The sequence below is a fragment of the Dermacentor andersoni genome, chromosome 6 (genome assembly GCF_023375885.2).
Source record: "Dermacentor andersoni chromosome 6, qqDerAnde1_hic_scaffold, whole genome shotgun sequence".
Classification (NCBI taxonomy): domain Eukaryota; kingdom Metazoa; phylum Arthropoda; class Arachnida; order Ixodida; family Ixodidae; genus Dermacentor; species Dermacentor andersoni.
This window is the reverse complement of record NC_092819.1, coordinates 26,520,053-26,544,132: the sequence shown is the minus strand read 5'-3', so window position 1 is coordinate 26,544,132 and position 24,080 is coordinate 26,520,053. Positions and strand designations below refer to the sequence as shown.

General features: G+C 45.9%; 1 protein-coding gene and 1 long non-coding RNA gene across 4 annotated transcripts in view; one reads left to right on the top strand and one right to left on the bottom strand.

Annotated features, from left to right (window-relative positions):
- Positions 1-24,080, bottom strand: part of LOC129382272 (arylsulfatase I-like) — a 209,086-nt gene that overhangs the window by 149,450 nt on the left and 35,556 nt on the right. The window lies entirely within an intron of this gene.
- On the top strand, positions 11,882-23,900 carry LOC126521409 (uncharacterized). The gene is made up of 3 exons (XR_011894900.1): positions 11,882-11,950; positions 14,044-14,086; positions 23,622-23,900. It is a non-coding gene; the product is annotated as an uncharacterized lncRNA (long non-coding RNA).

The following is a 24,080-nucleotide window of genomic DNA, read 5'->3' as shown; positions in this document are numbered from 1 at the left end:
CCTTAGTAAATACTTTGTAGGCAACGGACAGTAAGCTGATCGGTCTATAATTTTTCAAGTCTTTGGCGTCCCCTTTCTTATGGATTAGGATTATGTTAGCGTTCTTCCAAGATTCCGGTACGCTCGAGGTCATGAGGCATTTTGTATATAGGGTGGCCACTCTTTCTAAGACAATGTTCCCACCATCCTTCAACAAATATGCTGTTACCTGATCCTCCCCAGCTGCCTTCCCCCTTTGCATAGCTCCCAAGGCATTCTTTACTTCTTCCGGCGTTACTTGTGGGATTTCAAGCTCTTCTAGACTATTCTCTCTCACGTTATCGTCGTGGGTGCTACTGCTACTGTATAAATCTCTATAGAACTCCTCAGTCACTTGAACTATCTCATCCATATTAGTAACGATATTGCCGGCTTTGTCTCTTAACGCATACATCTCATTCTTGCCTATTCCTAGCTTCTTCTTCACTGCTTTTAAGCTTCCTCCGTTCCTGAGAGCATGTTGAATTCTATCCACATTATAGTTCCTTATGTCAGCGGTCTTACGCTTGTTGATTAACTTGAAGTCGCCCATCAGTATAGTGTATTTTGTTTTCACTTTACCCATCGCTGATTCCACGTCTTCAAAGAAGCTTTCGACTTCCTGGTCACCATGACTGGATGTAGGGGCGTAGACCTGTACTACCTTCAATTTGTATCTCTTATTTAGTTTCATATCAAGACCTACCACCCTCTCGTTAATGCTATAGAATTCCTGTGTGTTACCACCTATATCCTTATTAATCAGGAATCCGACTCCCAGTTCTCGTCTCTCCGCAAAGCCCCGGTAGCACAGTACGTACCCGCTTTTTAGCACTGTGTATGCTTCTTTTGTCCTCCTAACCTCAATGAGCCCTATTATATCCCATTTACTACCATATAATTCCTCCAATAACACTGCTAGACTCGCCTCATTAGATAATGTCCTAACGTTAAACGTTAGGACATTATCTGCTGCGTCACAGATCTGACAGCCGCCGTGGTCAGTTGCTTCGCGGCTGCTGGGGACTGAGGCCCGGGGTTTGATTGTTGTATTCATATAGGAGGTTGTGGCCAGGTACTGCACCAGGGTGGCCAATCCTGCTCTGGTGAGAGAGTGCGTTACCTGTTCAGGTCACCGGGATCAGGTCGCACTCCAGGCCTGTTTGTGCAATTTTCTCAACACATGGTTTCTTTTTCGTTTTTTTTCGGTGGAAAATTGTGCGGCACCGGGATTCGAACCCCGGTCTTTTTGCACGCGAGGCGGATACTCTACCGCCACCGCAGGAGTTGTACGTCTCATTTAACCTACAGTGGTGCCTTCTTTGATCAGTCGAGGTGGACCAATCCGAGCTCGGTTAAACCGCACAGATGGCACTCAACTAGAGAAACCTGGTATTTATGACCTGCACAGGTGTGGCCATACATAATAGAGGATATTTTTTTCAAGGTCTCCACACAGTGATAAACTAAAAGAAAAGACATATTAAAGAAAGAAAGGAAGACAACAGGGGATTTGAACTCATGGCCCTTGGATGTTGCCCGGAGAGATAGCTCAGTCGGTTGGTCCGTCAGGCCCCAGGTTAAATTGAAGCGCCATAGCTGCTGTCCAGAGCCTCATACTTACGTGGAAAGAGACTGATGTGAAAAATGGCCGCGTGTGGATAAGAGCGAACTAGTACTACGAGTGCTATGACTGATAATTTTCGCTCTATCTCTTTAAATATATATATATATATATATATATATATATATATATATATATATATATATATATATTCATCTCATCTATAGGATCGAATGCGAGCGCTGTTGCTTTGTTTCTGCGTGTAGTAGTTAAGAGAACGAGTTCAAGGGAGGAGAAGAAAAAAGGGAAGGAAAGCTTCTGAAGCATAATTGCAGAGCCGTGGTTTTAAAGCACACCCGCGGTAGAGAAACGGAAGGAGATATAAACGTGCGTGGCCATGATACGCACGTGACAAACTGCCCTAATAAATTTAGAAACTTGAGAGAAAGTTTCGTTAACAACCGATAACATGGCAATCAGCACTCGAATACGACGAGAGAAATTATTGAGACATGGAAAATTCCCTTGAACTAAGTATGGTTTGCGATAGAAATGCTTGTAAGTATTGAACTTTTTAAAAAGATGAGTGTATATGCGCTCACCGAGAGGACGGCCTCTGCACGAGACCACACCAGGCACCTTACTGAGACGTGGAGTGCTTTTGCATAAATTCCAACAATCTTCAAAAAATGTAAGCAAAACGTGGTCTTTCGTAAATCACCTCAGAGGAGTGAGTTCCATAACTGGTCTATTTTCGGTGCTTTTCAACAACCACCCACAGAAGTGACTGATGCCTTCAACAGGCACTTTCTTAAAGCGTCCCAAAGGGCTGTCTCTCCATTCGCAAGCACTCGGCCGTTAGGGCATGCCGTATCTGCGTCAGTTTTTCCTCCGAGAATTTTGAGGGGTGATCTGGAAGAAATCTGTGTGCATTTGTAGAACTCTCAGGATGTGGGAGTGCACTTCCAGATAGCTATTTTAGGGGCACTCCGCTTATAACGAAGCCCACTTTCTGTTCATCATTTGCGGCCTCGATGGAGTAGTGAAACTCAGCACGAAATCGGCCTGCTTTGCAGGTTGGCAGCACAATGTGCTGATTGCTGCTCAGGAGGGTGGCATGAACCTGAATATTCCCACTTTGGCAGAACGACTCAGGAGCCTGGGTTACAAGACGCACGGTCTCGGAAAAGTAAGTGTGCAAGCTCCGCCCGCTACTCACATGCGCCGCTGTTTGAGCAAATCAATGAGTGAGTGTTTCAGCACACCGACAGGGCGTAGGGCACCTTTGCGTCGTATACAGTATGATGAGACGCTTTACATAATTGTCAATTGTGTTCTATCAGTCCATGACGTAGCTTCTTCTGGCTGAGCAGAAGTGCCGTAGTTTGGGCGCCCTTGCTTAATCTAGTGAAATATCTTTTCTGCAAGTTTCGATTCGCGTTTGTATGGCTTGAAGCGCTTCCTTGGCAGAAAATTAAGGGCAACAGTGCATTTAGTTATCTTCTTTTTCGCCCTAATCGATGCGCCGACAAATTAGTATGATTTCAGCGATTTGAAAATATTTTCGCACGTTCGGTCCAATTTTTTTCGAAAGTTTTATCAAAACTGATAAAATTGGGTCTTCGAAGACGTCTTCGCAATACTGAAGGACGTGCCGAAAAACCATAACACTGTGCCGAAATACTTGAAAGAGGCGTTTACAATGCATAAAACTAAAGTAATGTTTAACAGTCTCGGAATAGAACAGCAGTTTACGATAGGTAGCCAGGCACCGGAAGTGGTAAGGGAACACATCTACTTAGGGCAGATAGTTACCGCGGATCCGATTCATGAGACTGAAGTAATCAGAAGAATAAGAATGGGCTGCGGTGCGTTTGGCAGGCATTCTCAGATCATGAACAGCAGGTTGCCATTATCCCTCAAGAAAAAAGTCTATAACAGCTGTCTTACCAGTACTCACCTACGGGGAAGAAACCTGGAGACTTACGAGAAGGGTTCAACTTAAATTGAGGACAACACAACGAGCTGTGGAAAGAAGAAGGATGGGTGTAACGTTAAGGGATAAGAAGAGAGCAGATTGGGTGAATGAACAAACGCGAGTTAATGACATCTTAGTTGAAATCAAGAAAAAGAAATGGGCATGGGTAGGGCATGTAATGAGGAGGGAAGATAACCGATGATCATAAAGGCTTACGGACTGGATTATAAGAGAAGGGAAGTGTAGCAAGGGGCGGCAGAAAGTTAGGTGGGAGGATGAGATTAAGAAGTTTGCAGGGACAACATGGTTACAATTAGCACATGACTGGGGTAGTTGGAGAAGTATGGGAGACGCCTTTGCCCTGTAGTGGGCTTAGCCAGGCTGATGATGATGACGATAGCATGTTGCACGCTGCCACAGCCAAAACAACCGGTCCTTCTTCGCTCACCTTCTCCCTTCCCCCGACGCTGCATGTCGCTTTTGCATTTCGTCTCGCTCACTCATCACTTTCCGGCGCACCATGCGACCGCCGAGATCGGTCTTCAGCCAAGCCACAACTTCCTTCCTTCTAACCACCCACCTTTTCTTTCTCTCTCTCTCTTCCATGTCAGTGACACCTTGGTTACTCCAGCGTCAGAGCTTAGTCCCACGCGGCGACACCGTCTACGGCTACTACAACACTGCCAAGTACTACTTTACGCAAGGACTGAACTTCGTGAGTTTCCTGCGTCTGACCGCTTGGTCATTTGTTTGTGTGCCCAGTTACTTTTGTAATATCTGGTGCTTGTACGGTCACTAGATGGTTTTATCGTTTTTAGAGGGAGTGTGGTTCGTTTCCTATCCTCCCTGGTTGGGCGTAGCTGGCTGCCGTCTGCTGTGGGTCGGTCGGCATCTCTGCAGATATATTTGTGAATATGTATACGAAGGTTCTGGTCTTGCACGACTGACTAACGGGCACAGTGCAAACTAGTGCCAGATATAGCACGAACCGAGGTGGGCCAGGGTGGCAAGCGATGCACGTAAGCGTGGACGTGAGCTCCAACACAAACACGTCGTCGTCATTTTATCGCCTACATTCCATTTTGACCATTCCTTGACATTCCTACGTCATCGATCCGCCGCCTTCACTCGGTCGTCGTCACTGCGATGCCATTTCGTCGTCACCACGCCGCCGTCGACACGAGGTCATTATCATTGCGTCATCGTTTTCTATCATCACCACTTCCCGTCGTCAGCCGGCGTGATCATGCAGTCACCGTCATTCCATTATCGTTATGCCATCGTCATCACGACACCGTATTCACGCTTTCGTCATTCCATCGTCCTCATGTCATCGTCGTCGTTGTGCTGTCGCCATGCTGTCGTCGTCACGCATTCATGGCTATACCGTTGTGATGATGCCCTCACGGTTGTTCCATCGTCATCATGCCGTCATTATGCTGTTGTCATTATATCGTCATCATTCCTTCTTTGTCATTGGATCGTCGTCATGTCATAGTCTTCATTACGTCGGTGTAATTCCAGCATCGTCATCCTAAGGCCGTAATGTCATCGTTATCATGATACCTTCCTTTCGTCGTCTTCATCCCGCCGTCATCATCGTCATCCTATTGTTATCATGACCGGCATCGTCATTCCATCTTTATCATGCCGTAGTAATTTCGTCGTCATAGAGTCGTCGTAATGGTCGTTCCGTCGTCGTCATTCTGCCGCCTCTCATGGTGCATCCGCCTGATGTGGTGTTTGGATTTCGACGTAGCTTGCGAGCGGCGTAGCACATAAACATAAAAATTCCGTTACATTATAGTTGAGACCGTTGTTGCGAATAAGCATAAACATTGCATGAAATTACGCGTTGCACAGCATGAATTGTACGCATCACTGTCAGTTACATGGGATTTAATTAACCGCTTCATTACAATTCCGCTTCACGTAGATTCCAATATGTGCGTTGGCTCTGCGCAGTATTTTTTTTTTTACATTATTCGGGTGCCCACCACTGATAATAGCGATTGGTGAGACAAGGAGACGATTGCGGTTGCCATGACCACTCGTGAATGGCGTTCAAAGGGCAACTGTGGCGTTCTTTTTTTAGCCATGTTAGCTTAGTGTGATTTTCAAATGACACTGCATGTCTTGTTGGTGGTTCGATTTGCTTATAAACTCATAAATAATTTGAAATAACCAATAAATGAGGTACCGGAACGACTGGCTGCTTCGTGGTACGCCTAGGATGAGTGGACGACGTCAGCTTCTTCATTATCGTAATGTAAGTATGCAGAACGCGCGCTGAATACGCAGTGCACGTGGTGCTCAGGCCAAGGAACCGACGCTCAGGATGTTTTATGACGACATGGGGAGCTTTTTCAACTCTTTGCGGTTTCCAAGGTTCTAAGATGCGCCTACTAAATCTCCTCGCTCTATAACCTTAGTGAATTCAGTTCCTGGTTGTGAACGCTGGATTCGAGAAAATTAGGAGTTTCCCACGTCAGCGCTGTGCACTAACTTTTGTCTCCGACTGTACGTGCATACGTGCTCTCCACGATAGTATACTCTTTAAAGTGCACGCGCTTCAAGGTCACCACAAGTGAAGTGCCTTTAATTGCTGATATATCACAATCGTTGCACTTCGACGGATATTCGATGTATTGTGAGCGAGCAGGTATGGCCGACTCTGGGTCTTTTTATTGCGATAGAATTTATATCGACACTTCAGACGAATTTCCGCCGTCGGCGCTGGCGTCGGTGCCGGCGTGAGGCTCCGTGTAAAGTCCAAGTGCGATAACATCCCGGCCGCGCGCCGTATGCTTTAGGTGCGAGGGAAAGCTTGCGAGGGTGAGCGGAGGAACGATGTTCGCCTGATATGCGGCTACAGCGTCTTCTCGCGCGCAAGGGAGGTAGGCGGGGAGGGTGCACGGTTTTCTCACACGCGCGATGAGGGGTGGGGTTTGGTTTAAAGTAAACAAAATTGTACGCACTGTCGTTGGTTGCGAAGCATGTAATTGAGCTCTATAGTAAAGCTTCGCTTCACACAGATTCAATCGTGTGTTGAATCATCTGCATTTTGTTTTCAGTATGACATATGCGGCCGCGACTGCTGGGACAACGAAGATCCGGTGAAAGATGAGGACGGCGTGTACGACCTTGACCTCGTCACCGACAGGGCTGTCGACATACTTGACAAACATGACACGCGCAGGGTTCGACATCCGTTGTTTCACGTACACACACACAGACGCACATATACACGAACGCATGCAGGCACACGCAGACTCGCCTTGATAGCTTAGAGGCTAAGGCGTTGCGTTGCTAAGCACAAGGTCGCGGGGGCCCCTTTTCGATGGAGACGAAGTACTAAAACACCCGTGTACTTAGATTTAGGTGCACGTTAAAGAACCCCGGGTGGTCAAAATTTCCGGAGTCCTCCACTGCGGCGTGCCTCATCATCAGAAAGTGGTTTTGGCACGTAAAACCCCATCATTTTATAATAATAAAATGCTAAAACGTCCATGTACCATGCATGAGGTGGAAGTTAAGGAACCGCAAGTGGTCAAAATTAATCTGGAACTCCTCCTCCCCCCCCCCCCCTGGCTTGCCTCATAATGAAATCGTGGTTTTAGCACTTGAAACCCCAGTAATTACTTCTTTATCGCACACGCGCACGCGCACGCAGACACGCACATATAGCACGTACGCACACGAGTTCAGCCCGAAAGTGGCGCTGCCAAACCCCTGGCGTTGAACTGCCCCAGCGAAACGAATTTGAAATTGCTATATAGATTATACTTTTATGTACAGTCGTGCACAGATTAAAATGGACCACGGCGCTGCTATCGCGCTTCGCGCGCTCACGACGAGAGTAACTCGAGTGACGTCAAACTTCTCCTGCGCACACTTGCTCTCGCGCTGGTGCTTGTCATGTGCTTGTGTATAGGGCCTGCGGCTTTAAGGTGGCAGCCGTCAGCTGCAGCGTCAGCTGGACGTAGAGAACAATCGCAGCCCCGACAACCATTCTCGCAGCGCATCAGACGTTGCTGCTATAGCGGCGTCATCTCGCGCTGCTCCCTACGATTAAATAGCGCTAAGCCGATGCTAAAAGTTCGGAGAGACTGCGAGCTAAAACGGACGTACATGCAAGAGCAGACGTCTCGACACCAGGCGCCCTTTTCACTAGTTGGCACTTGCCTGAGTTTTTAACCGAATCAATTTCTTCAATTTTATTGTGTCCGCAACTGCAAATCGCCGACGAAAAAAAGAGAACGTCCAGTTCTCGTTCCTTCACAGCGCGGCGGTTTGATGGCCTGCGGCTATCCGCTACCGCTCGACAGCACAACGCGCTAAACTACTGGCGATGGCGAGGGTGCGGAGGAGAAGTTTGACGTCACTCGGCATATCCTCGTCGCGAACGCGTGAAGCGGGGTAGCAGCGCCGGCCCCGCAGCCGCTCCGGCCGCCTTCGCCGTGGTCCATTTTAATCTGTGCGCCACTGTAACACTCTAACACAGGGCAGAGCGATACCACTAATCGATGTGAGCGCCACATCATCCTCTTCTCGCAACGTCTTCCCATAGTGGCACAAATCGCTAAGTAACAATACGCTACATACTGAGTGACACAAGTTTATCTGATGGGTGGTTTCAAACCCTGTACCTCAGCACAGCTGGTGCATGCGCTACTCATTCGATCCTGAACTACCATGACTGTGGGGAAAACGGTTACATACAAATGCCTGCCAGCCAGCCCTCTGAAACTATACATCAAGTGCCCCAATAATGCTAGCGCATTACGCAAAGCTTTCCTGTGGCACATTTCTTCTGGTTTGTACACCTGAGCTAGCTGGAGTTGGCATGAGAGAAGTATGCGGGATGACAAGGTAAAATTGTAGCTTGGTGGTTGGACAACATGTCAAAGGACACTGCTCATTCAATCTCATTGGCACTGCTGGTTGTTAAGCTGGGCACATATGAATAATACAACAATCTACTATTTACCTCTCAAAAGAGGGCAATACCAGACGTCGCCAACGTACCTTATTCCGAGAGTACAGCCACAGATTTCACTTCCCTATGTATAATGAACATAAGACAGCCGATAGCCTGCCGTTTTGCAAAACAGTCTTATCGAGCAGCAAACAATAAAAGTGAAATTATCTCAAACCTATAATCACATCCATGAACTCATTATGAGTTCAGGCAAGTTTCTCGAAGGACTCCACATACAAGATCGAGTTAAGGAGTGGCAACGCTTAAATTTCAACGTATAGATTTTCTTAACATTAGCACACACATTGGAAACCTTATCTATGAGAATGGTTCCTTTAGGGATTACAAAGAGAGTCTTAAAGAATGGTTTTGGATAACAAAAAGTAATGTATGTATTCAGTTTGAGTGCCGTTAGATGTTAGGTGGTGTCATTCAAGGCGAGTCTTCATGATGTGCTACTGATATTACTACATCTTCACTATGTTGTGGAGCTACGACTGTCTGTAGGACGATGGGCCACGTAAAGCATTTTGCCGTTTGCCCTATCCCTTAAGTGCACCTGCAGTTAAAATTTGATTAAATTTCATTTCATGATTAGAGCCTCGGATTGTTGATATAGGGCCGACGTTCGGTCACACCACCGGGCATTAGAACAATTTATTGTTAAAGAAGCTCAAGACAATCCGAGACAGGAACTTAACCATTTACTGCAATGTGCCTATCATGAACCAATAATGGCTTCGCAATAAAAGATCCGAAGAGTAGCGTACCACAGAGCGTATCCCGCTGCATTCTCGTCGCGTGTCTGAGAGCCGGCGCTCGGTCTTAATTATTCACCGGCAATCAACCAAATGGGCTGACATCAACGGCAGTTTGGTTGCTATCGAAGTAAACAGTCGCGTCACTAGTTGTAACACTCCAGTTATAGGTTTATGTTGCTTTTGTGCGTAGCTCAATACGTCCTAATTTGCGTTCTTCGACCTCGGATGCCCGTGCCATCAATGCTCTGGAGCACCATCACGCATGCAACCATTCCACAGGCCGAGTCCACGCTGGTCCATCCGCTGTACTACGGCGTGCCGGTGAGCGTCACCTGGTCGACGGGCCTGCTGCTGCCGGTGTGCTGGCAGCCAAAGGCGCCTGTGCCTGTACCTGCTCGAGTATTGGCTCGCCAGCGTGGTACGTGCGATGTCCGTGTCACGGGACGCAGTTGCCATATAATTGGCAGCGACGTGATGCCTCCACACCAATAGAGCTTCTCTTTCTAATACATGAAGCACTGTGTTCGGTCTGTAAAACTTGATATCAACACTGCAAACGCATCACGATAGGAGGAGGACAGAACGTAACAACGGTCGCTTCGCAGGTGCATATTTAGTTCTAGCGTATCAGGCCACTTCAGGTGGGGCGCACATTATTTTTTTTCCATTTCAACTTCGGTCCCATCAAGGTCACTGACATATAGGTTTTATCTATCTCACTCGGCAGACGTATCATAAGGACCCGATCATCCAAGGCCATCGCCAACGGCACGCAAACAGTAGACGCTCCAGCGTGGGGTAGTGTTGCGTAGTCGCATACCTTTAGCGATATTTGTCATCTTATTATTTGGATGTAACGGAAAATTAAACCGAAAATCTACGCGTGCTCCAACGCATTCGCAGTCACGTGACTGTATTTTTTTACCCAACGTAGATATTGATACGAGTCCATGCTTTTGCATTTGTTGCGCTGATTTGACATTACCGCAGTGCACGAGCTGCGCGAAACAAATTTTTTTTATGTAGCGTCATTTTTCAAAATGCAGAACTGATCTTGCAGGCGCGTAGTGCTCGATAGCTGCTTGTGTAGTGAAAAATACGGGCGCCAGCTGAAGAGGAAGAGGAATAAGACGGTTGTTGTTGGTGGTGCTCCCGCTCGACCCGCCCGCTCGGCCGTTGTATCCTCCTGTGCATTCATAGAAAACGCCGAGCGCATCAAGCCTGTCGAGCACTGCTGTCGCATCAACCCTGCTATGTCCGAAGCTGATAAAATCCGCCACATGAGGAAGGGGATCGAGGACGACGCCTTCCAAGTGCCCATTGCACTTATTAACCCTATTAACACAAGATCGCATTCCTTTCATAATCTAACATCTTCGCCACAATTGGCATCTGTGATGCAGGTTCTTTTCTTTAAAGGTTCAGATGGTACTCTGAGGCGGAGCCTCCCAGAAGGCAATTCACGACAAACAGTTTGTTTAAAACGCACACACACACACACACACACACACACACACACACACACACACACACACACACACACACACACACACACACATAAACTTTTAATAAAACTAGAAGGAGCATAAAAAGCCATAAAATAAACCCTCAAAGAGGCATCACCGCAATAAACGCGCTTAGGGCTAGCATTGTATTAACAGTACGCGAGTCCAGGCTGACCACGACTTGTGAGGGCGCATAGTAGTCTCGACGTGGAGAAGCGGAGACAGGTTGACAAGAGAAGCGGTGACGGTCTCAGCGAAGCTCGGGGAGTTGGGCCGTTGACCGGGCAACCCGAGCGCGGCAGCTCTGGCTTGGAGAGGGAAGACAGGCGGCTTGGCGGCACGAGCGGATGGCGGCGGCGTTCTGGCCAGGCAGCTGGGCGTAGAACTCAGGCCCGTAGCCCGACTGCTCTCGACCTGCCCACGGGCGCAGAAGCTCGCCGACCTCGGCCAGCAGTTCACGATCGAGTAGAGTGGCGACGCACAGGCACGGGTTGGCAGGAGGTCCCGGCTGGGTGAAGACCACGTGACTCGGGTCTGGAACCCGACGGCCTGTCTTCAACGCCCGCTCTGGTGTCCGGTCTTCTAATGACGTCGCTTCCTGGCACTCTCACCGCTTCTCTCCTGCCAGCGGGCCTCGCATTTCTGCCGCACTGGCTGATTCGTCGTTCGCTCATTGGCTCCTTGAAGCTCCGTGGTTTTTTCTGATTAGATTGGCTTTTTTTCTTTTAGTTTCTCTTCTTGCGTCACGTGTTCACGTGCCGGATGCTCTTCGACGTTGTCGTTTTCCATCCAGCACGGAATTCGCCTCGGCGCGCGCACTACTTGTCTGCTTCTTGTCCTCTCCAACCACCGCACCGTGTCGCGCACTACGCACATCATAGCATGCCCACGTTTGAAGTAAATAAAAGAAAAATCTGTTATCACTGTTAATTAAATATAGGTAGTACTACTCAATAAGTTAACAGGAAGAAAGAGCTTAAATTATGTTTCATATTGAACCATGGCCAACCTCCCCCGCCCACTCCTCGCGCGTACGTGCCGTAAATATAAAGAAGAAGAAGAAGGTGTTTAAGCAGAAGCCGAAGAAGAACAAGAAGCGCTGGCAAGCTCCACATCGGTTATCGAACAACAAGGGAAATGCAGGTATGTGACACCACTTTTACGCTGCGAAGGATTGGTCCGGCGTCCTCACTACATGGATCACACTGTGGACAAGCGAGAACGACTGATCATTATTTTTTTTTCTTGAAACGTACAAACAAGGTTTCATTTTCGTGCTGTGTGAAGCACAGACCGAATCCACGAAGCTTCTGTCTTCTAAGGGCTGCTTGCTATTTGACCAGTAGCGATCGCGAAGAAAATGTTCAGCGTCATGGTTGGGTGGACTTTGTTATAAAGAAAAATCCCAGCTTACAAGCTTTTTGTCTACAGGGGCAAGAGGAACAAATGCATAAGTAAGCAGCTTGATGAAGCCGCTCCGGATATGATCCTCTTTGAAAAACTTGAGCATGCGCCTGCCCTGAGTTTATCTTAAAGACGCTTTTGCTGCCGCAAGAACGATGTTGTCAACATCTTCAGTAACCATATTCACTAAAAGCACTTAGGACTAGAAATTCTGAAGAGAAAATAGCCACGAAGAGGGATGCTAAACTTATTAATAGTGCTGACCACCGGCGAACGACAAAGAGCACTTATGAAGGGGAAGTTTTGTGAATTCGGCTCAAAGTGTGGTACGACATATCCCGCTCGGCATTGCAATTTTTTACTTCCTTTAAGACTTGGGCGTGGCTATTATGCCGACAGCCGGCAAATTTTGCCCGCATTTAGCAGAACTTCTCTTGGCCTCACTGCAGGGGTTGTGACAGCAAGTGCGAAAGCGCGTTGGGCGATGGGGATGATCCACGAGCCAGCACAAGACATATATTTCCTCGCAAAGCGGTTACTGTTGTTTGTAAGGACAGCTAATTTCAGCGACAGTGTATAACCGATAATGAGCATTTAGGTAATTGCCTTAGATAGTAACATTAGTGTCGCGCAGGTGTAGGATGTGTAAATAGGCTCTTTTTCTGCGGGTTTCGCGTTAGCATCTCACGAATATGCGCAGTGGGAGTTATCTCCCACACCAGCGGAGCGAAGAAAGAACACAAGAACATTTACAAAACAAAGGAAATTTACAAAGGAAAACTCAGTGGATAGACTCAGTGGGAACTCTGACCGTTCGCGCGGGCGCAGTTTTTGGGGCGACTGGTTGGTCACGTGTTTGTAAGCGGCACTGAAACGATAAATAAGAATTGACGTGGTTCCCCATGTGGTTTCAGACTTCTCTGCACATACCCGTGTACTTAGAACACCCCGCTCACTCTACAAAAACATCACACTAGCCTGCAAGTGAAAGCTGTATCCACTACCCATGTATTTTTGCATTTGAGCAGAATTTGTAAGAAATACATGAGTTATGCATAAAATACAACTTCACGCAACAAGTGTGGCTTTGCAAAGCATTTAATTAAAGTGATTGCAGACAGCTTCGCTTAAGGTAGATTCCAAGATGTGCGTGGGATTCGTATTGACAACTTTTTTAGATTTCCGTACAAGGATAACTCGTTTAGCAGTATTTTGAAATGGAACATAGTAACATATATCGTTAATTGTAAGATTTAAATGTCAAAGTGTTCGTGAACGTCAAAGCGTTCGTGAACACTGGAATACTCCATTTGTTTTAGTTGAAAGTTTATATTAAAGTGAGCATTTCGTTTTAGCAATCTTTATAAGCATTGCGTTGATTTTTCTTGCAATATTAATCCTAAATCAAACAAAACTTTAGACAAGGTCGAAGTTGTAGAGTTCTTCACTTAAAACTGCTTAGCTCTTCAAGGAGAAGTATAACAGATTGATGACCTAATTCAGGCTTCTATATTTAGCCGTCTTTGAAACGTTTTCTTTCTTCTACCTCTGCTTATTCCGCAGTAATATTATTTCACAAAAGTAACATTGCAAACTTAATCAGGTCCTGGACCCCACAGGCCGTCTAAAGCTCTTTGACTCCTGCGTTAAATGCATTTCTACAGGAAACGCGGAAAATAAGGTCTGTAGATTCATTTATTGAGTTTCTGAAACACACAAATTCCCTCAAAGCAATTTTACTGCATAAGTGGAATGCAATTCACAAACCTGGCAATCGCAAATCAAGTCGAGAGGCATCATCTAAAGCAAATATTGTACTTTATATTTTGCAGGACACGTGGATCCTTGACATTCTTCTCATCATCATCAGGATTTGTAAGCATATCTGTTCTTTTGTCACCTACGCTAGCATTTGCACTGAGCACATTACATGTAACCTATTCTTATCTCTATCATAAGAAGCCAACAAACACTGACACCAAGGACAACATTGGGGAAATTACTTGTGCTAAATAATGAAATAAGGAAACGATAACTTCATGGAAGTGAATGTGAAAAAAAAAAACTTGCTGCAGGTAGGGAACGATCCCAGAACCTTCGCACTTCGCGTGCGATGCTCTACCAAGTGAGCTACTGCGGCGCCGTTTCTCCTTTCACTTTCTTGGGTATTTATGTTTACTAGTAGAACCCTGGGAGTATTCGCCAATGTCACCACTCAGACTTTGGCGGTGCATGGGGAACATTCTTTCCGCCGCAGGCATCACGAGAACGTGATCTTTCTGGGGGAAGGCACCCGGTCAATAAACCCACGCATGCTACCTGAAGGCGTCAATGTTGCTGGATTCGAGACCCTCGTTATGTAATGAACGAGACGAAAGGGCGTTAACAAAGGCGCCCGATTATTATTAATCATATCATAAGAAACCGTCAAACAGTGACACGAAGGACAACATAGGAGAAATTACTTCTGCTTAATTAATGAAATAAAGAAACGATAGAATAATGGAAATGAAAGTGGAAGAAAAAACAACTTGCCGCAGGTGGGGAACTATCCCCCAACCTTCGCATTCAATTGCTAGAGCATCGCACGCGAAATGCGAAGGTTGTGGGATCGTTCCCCACCTGCTGCAAGTTGTTTTTTCATCCACTTTCATTTCCATTAATTTATCGTTTTTTTTTTTAATTTCATTATTTAGCACAAGTAACTTCCCCTATGTTGTCCTTCGTGTCAGTGTTTCTTTACTTGTTATGATATGAGTACTGAAATTCGGGTCCCTCGATTAACCCGCTTTCTACTCGGCTGTTAACTGATGACTCAATTTTTAAGCAGAAAGCATCCTGACAATGACGCCCATCAATGCCCGCAATCACAAAAATGTTCTTGCTGAAAAGCGTTGGCACAAGCAGATACGATCCAAACGTGATGACGGACAAAATATCAGCGCATGTCAATGGCAAAAACGAAATTCATTTCCGACCGAAAGGTTTTCTGAATTAAGTGCCGCTGTGCTTGAAAGAACCGCTTTTACATGTTCCTATGAGCGCGTCAATAGATGGCGGCACAGACGTCGAAATTTTTCGAAAATACAAATATGGAAACTGAGCCGAGAGAAAGGCTTCGAGGTTTTCGAAGTCAACAGCGAAGTGAGGAGGCGTGGTGGTTTTCAACGAGACGGGATCCACTTGAATTACAGGCTTGCACGAGAAGTGGGCTCGCGACTAGCTGGTCGCGCTCATGGACCTTTAGGGGGCCCACGGGTGCTCAGGAGGCCGGAATAGGTAGTAATGAAGAAGTTCCCGTAAGGGAATCTAAGAATGGTATCGCCGTCAGTAAGAGAAAAAAATGGCTGTGGCTTAGCTAAGGTTAAGCCCAGGATGCGAAGCATACTAGCCTTTGATTTAGTTGTTGAACCACTGTTTAGCCTGGTGAACTGCTGTTGCTTCGCTATATTTGGTTCGGCTAGACGAAGAAACAACTCATGCGTTACTCTGCTTCGCCTTCAAGAGTGGAACGCGACAGCGTTCCCGTCGACCCGCCAAGGGGTGTAAGACAATGGGCTACGGCGCAGCGACTACGCGCCCCGCATTGGACGCGGTGAGCGTCGAGCAACGCAGCGTTCGGCGCGGCAACGAAATGTGCGCCTGAGCAAGCGACGCACGCCTGAGCCTTAGAAACAGCTCGTTTCTAAGGCAACACCGCATTCACTAGAGGCGCTTTTGTACCGCTTTGAAGCATCGTACTCGTGGCTCAGTGGTAGCGTCTCCGTCTCACATTCCGGAGACCCTGGTTCGATTCCCACCCAGCCCATCTTGCAAGAGTTGAGCCAAAGCCACCTAGAAACAAGCGCAGCTGCTTATATACCGCCGCGACGCCGCGAGCGACGGCGCGAGTTGGAGCCCCGTTTCTCCTCTGTCGTGACGTCACGGTGTCACGTAGTATTGCATGGGGTCAAAGGTCATTGAAGGCGACACCGCCGCGCCTGAGGAGCTGGGTTGAGCTCTAGTAATATGCTTCGCATAAAAAGGAGAAAAGAAAGAGAGCTCGCTATGCAGTATTCTACAAAAACATGCAGGGCAGTAGAAGAAAGAAAATATGGGCAGAGATTGATGAGCAGGTAAATAGATAACAAAAAGGGGTGTATGCGGTTACAGAAACGCACCTTAGAGACTCGGAAGAGCCGCCAGTCATTGAGAATTATGTTTGGGTGGAGTGCAACAGAACTACGTCAGAAAGAAAGCGAGGGGGAATCGCAATGGTTATCCATCAACGAGCCAAACGGAAAAGAGTAAGTTCAAATTGTCAAGAGCATCTGGTTATCGGGTACAATGAGTAGGAAAAAACTTGCCAGGGCGTTACCTTTTTGTGAACCGGAAATAATGGCACAGAGAAGAATAAAGAGTTAGTGGAATGCATAAGTGCTTATATTAAGGGTTTCGGGAATGATGCTGAAATTATCCTATTTGGTGAGGTGAATGCCCACATACAGGATTTAGATGGCTATACCGTCAACAACGGGAAGTCAATGCTAGACCTTTGTGAGCAACATAACCTCGTTATCGTGAATACAGGGCCTAAGTGTGAAGGGCAGATCACGTTGATAGTGGGAAACCGGCAATTAACCGTTGATTACTGTTCGATGACAAAAGGAATCCTTGATAAGTTGAGAGAAATGGTCATTGATGAGGAAGGGTATAGCAGCATTGGGAGTGACCATAATCGCATTTTGAAAATGGGATATGCACTTGGGAAAGAAAGCAAGGAGTGTAAAACGGCCATTCCAAATTTGAACGCTGAAGAAATAGCAAATATAGTCACTAGAGTCGAGGAAGAACTTGGCAAATGGCCAAATGAAGAGTGGGAATATAGTGAGCTTCTACGTGTAATAACGACACAAATACTAAAAGAGAAACAATATGCGCGTTGGAAACGAAAAAATAAACCGAAAAGCTGGTTGAAGAGGGATATACGAGAAGCGATCGCCGAACGACAGAAAGCATCCCGAGAGCACAGGCAGGCAAAGAAGGCGCAGTTGCCACAGCATGAACTAGCCAGTAAATGGGAAATATACCAAGAGAAAAAGTCTATTGTTCAAATACTGGTGCAAGCAAATATAAAAGGTGAAAGTGAACGTTCGTTGTCAGAAATACGTAAAAAAGGAAGGTCGCACCTAGAATATTTTGGAACCACATAAAATTATTAGGCAGGAAGTCAACAACAATACAACAACGTATCCTAGACGACGATGGAAACAAACTGAAAGGGAAAGTGGTTCCCGTTACGTTGATTAATGAACTAGGAACAAAAAGAAAGGAACCTCTGGTGAAAACACTGGAAAAATAGTTAAAAGATAGACGAATACCAGTCAGTTGGCATCACAGTAGAACGAACTTAATTTATAAAGGTAAGGGGGAGAAGGATATAATTCACCCGTATAGACCGTTGACCATTACATCGGTGATATACAGGCTACCAATGCAGGCAATAAAATTAAAGCTGCAAGCATGGGCAGAGAATAATGGCTTTTTGGGAGAACTTCAAGATGGCTTCAAAATAGATAGGCGTTTGAATGACAACTTATTTGTTCTTACTCAGTGTATGGCAATATCAAGAGTGGAAAGCAGACCGTTGTATGTGTCCTTTTTTAGGCAATACAGGAGCATATACCAACGTAGACACCGAAATTTTGTTGGATATTCCGGAAGGGGAAGGCTTAGGTGACGATTGTCTACCGCTTTCGAGAGAGATTTACCTAGAAGATACCGTTTGCGTTGAATGGGAAGGGATGAGGAGCGAGGAGAAAGTTGATATCAACAAAGAACGGAGACAGGGGTGCCCTTTATCCCCACTGCTGCTTATGATATACATGGTGAGGATGGATAGGGCGCTAGAGAAAAGTAATATCGGGTTTAATCTTTCATGCAGACAGGCAGGTACAGTAGAAGAGCAGCAGCTTCCAGGTTTATCTTGAGCGGACGACGTTGTGTTGCTAGCTAACAAGCAAAGTGATTTGCAACGTCTGGCTAATATCTGGGGATATGGAAGACAATAATTTAGGTTTGAAGTTTAGTGTTAGAAAATCACGTGTTCTAGTTTTCAATGAAAACAGTGAACAGAAAGTTGCAGTACGGGAACAGTAAATACCTCGGGTAAGAGAATATAAATACCTTAGCATATGGATAAACGATGGCAATAGATATATGGAAACACAGAAAAAAAACAATAACAGTAAAGGGGAAGAGAAATGGAGCCATAATCAAGCACAGAGCGCAATGGGGATACAATATGTACGAGGTGCTCCGGGGTATGTGGAAAGCTGCAATGATTCCAGGCCTTACTTTTAGAAATGCGGTTGTTTGCTTGAAAGCAGGGGTACAATCAGGAATCGATGGGAACCAAAGGTCAGTGGGTCGCCTCGCATTGGGCACTCACGGGAAGATTACAAATGAAGCTGGGCAGGGGGATATGGGCTAGACTATTCTTGAAGGGAGGGAAGCGCGCAGTAAAATTGAGTATGAAGAATAGCTGAGGAATACGGAAGAAAGTGAATGGGCTGGGAGAGTGTTGAGGTATCTGTACAGGAAAAAACATCGATTCACAGTGGAGGAGGAGAACTAGGAAGCTTACCAGGAAGTATGCGGCCTGTATGGTGGGCAACACACCAACGTCAGAGAGGCTGCAATAATCTCATGGTGGTGGCAATAGAAAAGAAACCTTCCATGAGTAACTACTTAGGAGAAAACCTAAAGCATGAAAGAAACAATTTATGATAACTCAAAGAGAAGCTCATTACTTTTCGAAGCGAGATCAGGATGCCTTAGAACACGTACCTATAAAGCGAGTTATAAGAAGGAAGAAGAAGCATGTGCTTGCTGCGGTAAAGCTAGGGAAACGATGGAGCATGTTTTATTAGGTGTGAAGACATCTGCCCAGCGGTCGATTTAGGCCCCACTGGCCTCCTTGAAGCCCTTGGTTTCAGCGAGAGCTATAAAATTTCTCACTATATTACCTAGAGGGAAATCAGGCACTGCTGCGCTGTGATATGCATGGAAATCCAGTATATTGTGACTTCGGATTGGCATCGTTCTCCGAAAGCCAGGCAAGCACCGTTCCATCTGGCACAACAATTAATTTTCTGGTAAAACAGCACGTTACAAGCTGTCTAACCTTTATTATTACTCAAAAACATGTTTTGTTTAACTATGAGATTTTGTTGTTGCATGTACAATAATATAAAACGTAAAAATTATAAGCGAGCCACTAAAGTTGGAGGACAGACGACAAGATTCTCGCCCGCTTTTGAACGGTTTGTCGTTTGTTCTTGCTTTTCTTCGCTTGGTTATGCATTGTAGGTGAGTAAACTTCACTGGAAGATGTAATATGCGTGAATGGAAACATTTGATGAAGCTTTTACTTTAAGAACGCGTTATTTGTGTAGGCATATGCACGTTTTAGACGAAGCTTCTTACAACACCAGCCAACACAAGCCTCGGAGACACATATACCGTCATTTGCATGACGGCACGGCGCACTTAGGAAACTCCAATAGACGCTGGCGCCAGATTTCGCCCTAGGCATTATAGTGAGAAATTCTATGGCGAGAGCAGGGGAAAAGTAAACATGTCCGCAATAGAGATCAGTAACACGCGATTGAAAGGTTGGAGGAAGATGGGAAACGGCAAAAAACGGAGACGTACAAAAGCAAAATTCGCAATACGTGGTCAGAAAATTTGGTTGTGGGAGTTCATATTGGTTTTTTTTCCTTTTCTTTCCTAACTTAGGTAGGACATTAGGCAGCATAATAGCAAGAGTTTGGTGGCGCAAGCAACCCACCGCACCATTCCAAAGGGGAACCCATAACATCCATCCATCCATCCATCCATCCATCCATCCATCCATCCATCCATCCATCCATCCATCCATCCGTCCGTCCATCCATCCACCCACCCCATCCATCCATCCACCCATCCATCCGTCCATCCGTCCGTCCGTTCTTTTAGTAGAGAATTTTAACACTGCCTCGAGAAACGTGGGGAGCAATATTTTTCAGAGTAGATGTTTATTACATCTAAAGGTGCCCGACACAGTGAGAAAGAAATTGTCTCGGCCATAACAAGAATGGTTAGATTAGCGACAGGCTTGGCATGCTGCCGCAGGTGCTATTTGGGAGAATGTATGAAGCAAGATAAGAGGTGCGAGCACACACACAAGCGAACTAAACCTACTTCGAGAGAAGTAATTTGAATAAAGAAAGGGTCTGAAGGCAAACTGCTTGGTTTGCATCCATGGTAGATAAAGAGAGCTAAAATTACGAACACAAGGAAGAAAACAGGACGAGCGCTGACCGCCAACGAGTGCTTCATTTTGCGAGTGCTTCATTATATATATATATATATATATATATATATATATATATATATATATACATATATATATATATATACATATATATATATATATATAATGTTACCCTCAGTATTCGCACATTACAGTGGGGAGGGGCATATTACAGCCCCAAATTGGAAAAACAGTTGATTCAATAACAATAACAAGCACGAACAATCACCAGCTTAATACAGAAATGAAATGAAACAGCCGCAACTAAGATAAAGCAGCTTAAATTGAACATATAAAACTCGCACAACATTGAGCTAAAAATAGAACAAATTCAATACTAATAATTAAGCAATATTAAGCATGTTATTCAAGAAATCCTTGAAGCGCGTTGTATCCGTGATAGCTGTAGCTGCTTCTGGCAGCTGATTCCATTCGGAGGTAGTTTTAGGTAAAAATGCATGTGAATAGGTTACAGTTCTACAGCGAGGAACATCAACTTTTTGGAGCTGGTCAATTCAAGATAAAATGAAAGGAGGGGAGTTAATCAAGTGATTGCGGAGATGATTGTTGTGATAGTAAATTTTATAAATTGAGCGAACCGGGCTATTTGACATGCTTGAAATGCGAGGGGGAAAGGGGAGGGAAGCAACACGGGTGAAAGGGGTTACTATTCCAGTCGCACATGCGTCTGAAGGTGAAAACTAACATACATATAATGATTATTTAAGCAGGTATTTGTATTCCTTATAGATGAGGACGAGTGAAGGGGACCTAACACATAACAGGCCTTTGAGCATAATTGTGAAGGACTCAAGGATTTTACGTGCTCATTCATTTCTCTATAGGCGCAAAACCTCAGCGTCTGGTGGAACCGGATATTACCCGCAATTTGCGCAGTAGATGGTGACATCTCTCGCATTGTTGATTTTAACCACAGTACACATGTTCCCGCAACAGTGCGTTGAGACATCATACGTTTACATTCTTTTAAATATGGGGTTATACAGCCACCCATGTGGTGTAAAATGAACAAGTGAGGATCAAACTAACACGTGCTATTAACAGGTGACGCAAGCAGTGCAGCAGCATGTTCGCACAAGTGCCATCCGTTATCCAACAGGTATAGTCTTCTAGAACATTAGCCTTCAGTTGGTGGCCTGCCTGAGTGGTGTCGTGCGTGGTATCTCGAGTTACAGGGTGATGACTCTGAAGGTGGTGTGTGCCCACTGGTGCATATACAGGATCTGGGGTCCCTTAACTTAAGGATACAATTCCATTCTGATGGTATTCCAAGCTCCTGACATCCAACTTACGTTTAACCGCCGACGTAAGCATCGGGCGGTGACCCACATTTTTCTTTTGAACGACCCACTGAAACTCTCTTTTTGGCCATGGGGAGGTCACGTTTGGTTGATCTCAAGGCGAATAACCTTGCTTTCCTTACATGTTTATTGTCATGAAATTGGCTGACAGGAAAGGGGGGGGGGGGGGGGGGGTCGTGCAGAAGTGTTTTGGTTCTTCGCCCTCGATTGGTGGGCTTCCCCTCGTTTAGCTTGTGGTGGCTCGTCGGAAACTCCGGTAGTGTGTAACCGAAAGTTAGAAACGGTGCTAAAACAAATGCTCAACTGAGAACAATCGTTAGAGCGATGTTGTATAGGTTCTGCAAGGCAGCCACAACGGTAGGCTGCAATAGCAGAGAGAGAGAAAAAAAACTTTATTTGGTTCTTTCAAGGATTTAGCGTCTCGAGGTCTCCGTCGTCTTCTTGGGCGCCGGTGACTTGGAGCTACTTCCGGCAAGGGTGGGCCCCTATTCCAGGGCTCCACTGAGCCTAGCTACTTCACTAGCGTGCTGCACTACGGCCCTTTGTGCCGTGAGCTCGCAGAGAAAAAGAATTACGCCGGTTTGCTTTCGAATACCCAGTGCCCGAGCGATCAGTGTGCAGCTACCTATTCCTTTTGGAGCGAGGAATGTTATGGTTATGGCATAATGATGTATATTTAGTGCATACACGTCACTTGGGTGTAGTGAGCATTCTCAGTTTTGACATGTCGCGTGACCGCCAGGGGAAGTAGGCCGAATCCGAAAAATTTTGACTAATAGTGGAGGGCTGAGAGCATGAATTGCTTGATAATGGAAATAATTTTTTTCCCTTTTCCTCCTGATCATGCATCAACATTGTGTACAGATCGTATAACATCGAAACGTTTGGTAGCTTTCATAAGGCCTCGTGACAGACAGGCGAAGTGAGCGTGACGCGAGAACTTTTGACAAATCGTGGACCTCTAACGACAGAAAAGAAATAGGACTAGATATAATAGCTTCAGGCTATAGCGTCTCCGGCCAGTTAGGGCAGGTTCTTGTGTTGTCAGCTGGGGATTCGTACCCCGAGCTTAAAACAGTTGTCGAAGACAACAAAGCCCGAAGCCACCAAAAACAAACACCATCCCACGAGGAAATGCTACAAAGCACAATTTCTGTCCCACGGTGTTGCGGAACTTTTGTGAATGAGAATTTGGTCGTGTCGTGCACCTTTAAAAAATTGTACGCCCTTTGGGTCGCATCTTGCCACGCAACAATAATCGTCATCTGTCTTGCTTGCGTTTCCTTTCTTGAAAACGCTGCGTTCGCCACTGTCCTGTCGAGAATGCTAGCTGTCATGCTGATAACGCGCATGCCGTTCCTGACTTGGAAGGACCGGGTTCACAGCGTTAAAGGAAATGCAGACAAGACAGATGACGGTCATTGTTGTGTGGCAACATACGACCCCATAAGGCTGTAAACTTTTCTTAGAGCGTAAGAGTGTGCCACTCACACTGTTAGATCTTTCCATATTTCCAGCGCGCTATATTGCAATACCTGCTGCTGTAACTCTTCCTGATATTCCGACTGGTATTGCTACCTTTGTCCTTAACCCGCATGAAAGACAATGATGTAATCAATTCTTTGCTAATTAATGCGGGAGCCTTAGTTTCACATTTTTGACCCTTCGTCCAGCCTTTTTATTTCCCAAGCATACACAAGATATCCGTGCAGTGCACCGGTGGATCTTAGACTGGTTTTAACTTTATTCGCAGATGCCAGACGGTGGGCCCTCGTTCACGCGTACAGACTTCTGCGAGGCCTGGGCTTCGAGTCCTATGGAATCCGACCTGGATCCGCAGCAACTTGGTTCCACCGGCGCTGGCCGGAACGAGTAGCTCGCGGAAGCTACTTCTCGACGCTGCAGCGGTGGGGCCGAACGGGCATTCCATACTGGACGGAAGCGGCAATAATGCTCATTGCCGCTGAAATGACTGAGATTATTTTCAAAATTGTGGTGGTCGTTCTGAATGGTCGTTGACTCTAATAAAGCTGTAAAATAGAAGAACATTGCTCAGGAGAGCACGTTGTTGGGCGAGTCGGTCGTACATACTTAAAGAAGGTAATTCAGGTGATGTGGTTTCTTTCCTACAGGGTTCCTCATCTTTAGGTTACGCTGTCTCTTTTGACATAGAAAACCTGTACTTTTCGATACCGCATGATGACCTATTTTG